At 39.5% G+C, this 5,936-nt stretch overlaps 1 long non-coding RNA gene across 1 annotated transcript; it reads left to right on the top strand.

Moving 5' to 3' along the window:
- Positions 1-4,824: 4,824 nt before the first annotated feature.
- On the top strand, positions 4,825-5,266 carry LOC139996439 (uncharacterized). Its single transcript, XR_011802240.1, has 2 exons — positions 4,825-5,054; positions 5,126-5,266. It is a non-coding gene; the product is annotated as an uncharacterized lncRNA (long non-coding RNA).
- Positions 5,267-5,936: the final 670 nt, after the last annotated feature.

Raw genomic sequence — 5,936 nt, 5'->3', positions numbered from 1 at the left:
ACATCTGGTCTTCGGCTTTCACAAGGCGCCGATGTCGTCTATAGCGCATAGACAAAAGAATGCGTCGACGACAGACGATAAGCGGCACACGTGCGACGTTTTTTTTCGGCGTTCCTTTAGTCATAGGGTAACACTGCTAGCGTGCGGATCTGGACCAGCTTACATATATATTCCTACTTGTATTTACACTTCTATATTAAATTATATTTTCTACCTTACAATCTATCCACACGTTTCTTTGTTCACACATTTAATAACCTCAACAGCAACAAATGGAGCAAGGGCGCTCACAGTATTCGCGAAGGCACCATCGTCCTAATCCGGGAGGACAACATTCCTTCGATGCAATGGCCCTTAGGCCGCGTAATCAAGGTACACCCTGGAGCAGATGGCATCTTCCGAACAGTCACGATAAAGACAGCAACCAACACCCTGGATCGCGGCGTCAAACGACTGGTTCCCCTGCCCTGTCAACCTGATACGGAAAGGTCCGAACTACCAAGAAGGGCGAAGGAGATGGAGAAAATAGATGCCTAAACATTTCCACAATTTTGATCAGTATCCGATCAACGGGGGGAGTATGTTACGTCGCGAAGCTTGATATGGATCGTGTTTCTAACCGTCTCTCGCGGTCCTCTAGCGTCATACACGAATCGTCTCATCTTCCCGACGGGGCATACAATGTATCGACGAGCGTGTCACGTAAAATAATAAAAAAAAAAAAAAAAAAGGAAGGAAAAATCGAAGACGTAAAATAAAAGATAAAAAACGAAAATAAAGAAATACAAAGACAGAATTTATTTCTTCACACCTGGTTTACACTTGACTTCCGAACTCTAGGAGCGACTTTTTAAGACTGAAGCTCTTACAATTCCACCTTTAAAAACTGATTTGTTTCTTTCTTTGTTATCCCTCAATATCCCCACTATCCACGCGTTTGTTAGCTGTTCTCGAATATTCGGTGAAAGGACCGTTGGGATATTGAGAGTTCATTGAGCACTTCGCCTCGCCGACATACACTGTCGCCGAATGTGGCCGCATCTTTATTTCTATCATCAGCCCATCGGCGGCCCGGTCTCTGATGTAGATCGAGGTTTAGTTGATGTTACATGATCATCGGCGCGAGCGGTGGCATGATCCAAGCGCGGTGGGGGTCGTCTCCCCGAGAGGACAAGGAATTTATCCTAGGTGTTACGTCGCGTGAGTCGGTACCTGCGACGTCCCTCATGGTCAGGCCGCCGAGGCCTACACATCGTCACACTGACCCGCAATAAACCCAAGGAACCACCATAGCCCACATCTGTTAACAATAAAATTGCATTCTTTGCACATATTCGGTTTATGAGTGGTCCCTTAAAAGGGTCCTTAGGTTTATTGCACGCTCGTACTCATTACGGAGAAAGCGAAGGTTTGCCCAGCGAGGTAGCGGGTTTTTCCCAAGGACAGAAACACACGTGAGTCATATTTGCCGAGGACTGTCCCCTCGTATCTAATTCATTAACAATTAACATTGGTAATACCCAATGGGCATCGCGGATCGTTACCCTCACTTTTCTACCGAAAAGTGTAAACTACGAATCCGCGTTCTTAGTTCGACAAGGATACACCCACAACGAGCTTTCTTCCTAAATAGTACGAGACGGGCCAATCACTGTTTTAATATCCTTCGGACAGTCAAGTTCACTGTTCTAACACCCCTCGGGCAGTCAAGTCTACGGTTCTAACACTCATCGGGCCGTCAAGTTCTAACGCAACTCAGTCTAGTTCTCGCCTCTCTAACTACCACATCTAGCAACCTTCGGGTTCATCACCACGCTTTCCAAACACGGTCTGTTCACATGTAATCCAGTGCAAATAAATACATATATAATATAACTGTGAAGTCCAGTTATATTCCAATCCAATCACCCTTTATTCTCCCACAAGAAATAAGGGGATCGCCCTGTTCGTGGTGTCGATTCGTGCAATCGTAGCGGGAATTTACGATTCCCGTTGACGCGCTATAACGCGACCGTCTCCCCGCGACTGGACGAAAATACACTAGGGCAGTTAGTCTTTTTTCAGAAATCATACCGCATACATGGTAAGCCCTGACGAATAAAATCGCTAATTAAACGAATATCGAAAAATATCAAAAGTCAAGTTCTCGGTGCTCTACCCATCAAATCGATCAACCTTCGGGTTAATTAATTATTGTACTTTCCGGCACGACGAAGTCAAACAATATCTGTCGACGCAACAAATATTGTAGATTGGTTAAATAATTATATAACTGTAGATTCCAGTTATATTCAAAACCAAACACCCCTATTATCCCATAAGAAATAAGGGGATCGCCCTGCTCGTGGTGTCGATTAGTTTAATCGTAACGGGAATTTACAACTCCCGTTGACGCGCTTCAACGCTACCGCGTCTCCCCGCGACTGGACGAAAAAACAGTTGGCTTACCCCAAGACATTGTCCTCGGACCCCTGCTCTTCAACTTCTACACTGCAGACTTATTAACTTCGACAGATATAACCACAGCGACATTTGCTGACGATACAGCCTTATTAGCCTCGCACTCAGATCCGACAATTGCCTCCTCTACTCTCGAGTGAGGTGTCGAATCTATGGAAAAGTGGTTCCACAAATGGCGCTTCAAAGTCAACGAAAACAAATCCAGTCACATAACTTTCACGCTACGAAAACAAACTTGCCCACAGGTGACGATAAACAATATACCTATTCCAGATAAAAAGTCAGTCAGATATCTGGGCATGACTGTAGACAGAAGATTGACATGGAAACAACATATCATAGATAAAACCAAACAACTCAAAGCAAACAACTTAAACACGCAAAGTAAAATTACACTATACAAAGCCATAATAAAACCTGTTTGGACCTATGGAATCCAACTATGGGGAACAGCAAGTAATTCCAACATGGAAATTCTCCAACGATTCCAATCGAAAACCTTAAGATCCGTAATAGACGCACCTTGCGATGTCACCAACGAAACGATACATCACGACCTCAAGATACCCACAGTCAAAGAAAAATTATCCAAATTCAGCAATAGACATAGCACAAGAGTCAACAACCACCAAAACCCTCTAATTACTCAACTACTCGACACGTCGGAACAGATTCGCAGGCTAAGAAGACATTACACTTTAGACCTAAGCACTAGATTCAAATAGTATCAAACATACTATAAACACTTATTAATCATGTCATAGTACCACGCCAGATAAATTTACGTAAAAGTCTAACCGGAATTGATTGTAAAATAAACGCAAATAAAAAAAAAAAGAAACAAATCCTATAGTCCCGTGCGCTAGACACACCCATCGATATTATTCCTTCGCATCGACACTGAACTTCTCTGACTTTCCATCCTTTGATCAGTCAGCATCTGTGTACTAGTCGCCTAGTCGTTAAATCGCTGAACCCATCTCTCGCTTCAGATCAGACTTGCGATTTATACATCTCGCGACACCGCAACTCACTACTTGCAAGTCACTCCTACTACGAATAACATCGTGGTCTTGCTAATAACTACTCGAGTCGAACAGTTCCAACCATTACGTAAACGACATTACAATTCGACATCGTAAATTATATTTTTATTTGTTTATATTCTCCGCGAGACAAGTTGTTGGAATAAAGTTTATATTATAACCTGTTACCCCAGTGTTATATTAATTCAACCACCTCTATTATCCTAACCGAAATAGGAGATCGATCAGTTCGTGGCATCGATTACATAATCGTAATGGGAATTTACGACTCCCGTTGACGCGCCTACTCCGCGATCACGTTTTCCGCGAACAGTCGAACACTGACTGTTCGCGGCCTTTTCCTATTAGTGAAGTTTCCTTCTGATTCTATTAGGTTGTCCGAACAGTTTCTTTCATTTCATAAGGAAATAATAAATGCACAATGTTTTTTGTTTTATATTAGTTTGGGGTTATCCTAAGAAGCGCTAACTCAACAAAAATATATTACACATATAATTTTACCATTGGCCAGATATTTATTAATATCTTCATAACAATTTGAGGGTTTACAGGAATATGTATATATTTTTCATTTACTAAAACTACCATAATAAACGATGTTATACCATAGTTTTGTTAAGGTTATGTGCTATATGAAAACTTTTTACATTGGCTCTTAGCATTTTTCAACTTCACCACAATAAATCATCCGTATTTGTCAGAAATGAAATTTGTAATGCAAATATTTTTCTCTTCATCTCAACGAATAAGAAGTTGCAAATGTCATTAAAATGCAAGCGGTGATAAAGCAGTGACAAAAAGTCAATTCCTATCGACCTTTCACGATCAAAGACCACTCAAAGCTATTTCTTGTGTGGCTTTGGATATAAATATATTAATGGAATTGTCACGTCGGAGGCACAAAAGATCGCGAAATTAACAAATCGCAGGTGATATCCTCGCGCCGCGGCACGAATGAAATGATTCTTTCACAAATAGGATGAAGAAAATAGAATTTGATAATCAAAGATCAAATTTATTATAGAAAATCCAACTGAGTGACGGTTACAACGGATAGATTCGAAGTATCACAATAGACTGTATTTACGCTCGTTTAGGAAGGTCGCTCTACCGAGGATCTAGTCCCTTTGGAGGGGGTCTCGTTAATCCATTGTTTCAACGGGTGTGGCCTTTAGAGTGTTCGGTCTATTTATTTACTAATCAGATGATTCCTTGGGTGTGTGACAGAATCATTCATCCAGTTTTAGTAGTAGGGTGATGTTATTAAAAGTATGAGTATATAGTGGAACGACATATCGAATATCGTTACAGTAATGGCAATGAGCTGTTCGCATCATTTGCATTTTTCACCATACACGAATGGACTTTCCAAAGGAATAACTGTTCCGACTTGATGAGAAAGGTGAAAATGTTACACGACAGCGATATGTTCAAACTAGATTTAGAGGATATGGATTGGGACAAGTATGCCGTAATTTACCTGATGACCATTAGGAAATTTATTCTAAAACAAGAGTTTAAGTCAACAGCCCGACAACGATTATCAAGGTGCGTATAGAAGTATCTTCGTATACAAAAATAGGAACTAATATTAATACATATATTTTTGGTTATTTCAGGTTGTACTGAATACATCAGATCACCAAAATATCCGGTATAATAATTTTTTATGGATGATATTATGTTTTGTATACTGACTATTTCAACGTTACTTTTTTATCTTTCAACCAAAGACAATATAAATACAATTTTATGAAGAAGGGATTCATCATCCCTTTCATTTTGCCTCACCAGTCGTTTCATTTCTAAATAAATTCATTTATGACATTGCTTAATAAGGATGTATGAATTTATATCCACACGGTTCCTGATTTGAAAACAATTCATACATGACAATATCTTTACTCCTCGATGTTTCTAGTACAATAACATCTGCGAACGTTCATACATCATCTTAAAATGTGTGTTTAAAGATCATTTCTACATAAAAATTATGTAATACGTCTTTACGTAATACGAAACAACAAAATAATTATATAGAGAAAAATAGTAATATTCACCACTAATAATTTGTATATTAAATCTGCTCACTGAAAATAAATATTTTTCCGTATAAGATATCATTTTTCACCAATCAAAGGTTAAGAGATAATCATACGACGACAACAATAATTCATCATTGAAAAGTCCTCTGAGAAATAAACAATGATGACAGAAAATAAATATCTTTTACAATAAGATAGTTCAAATGGCTCGGTTTGGTTTCTGAATTGTTTGTTGACAAACCTTGTAGTTTCTTGACCAATCGGCGTTAAAATATGACATCATCGACAAAATAGGGAACAGACGTGCCATTCAGAGCTGGATAAAATATTACTTCATATAACAAGTGGTAAATAATGCACGTAGAAAGTGGTGTTTAGGGCACCC

This window comes from Bombus fervidus, chromosome 18 (assembly GCF_041682495.2).
Source record: "Bombus fervidus isolate BK054 chromosome 18, iyBomFerv1, whole genome shotgun sequence".
Lineage (NCBI taxonomy): Eukaryota > Metazoa > Arthropoda > Insecta > Hymenoptera > Apidae > Bombus > Bombus fervidus.
The sequence above is the reverse complement of the archived record's forward strand: the minus strand, read 5'-3'. Positions and strand labels throughout refer to the sequence as shown.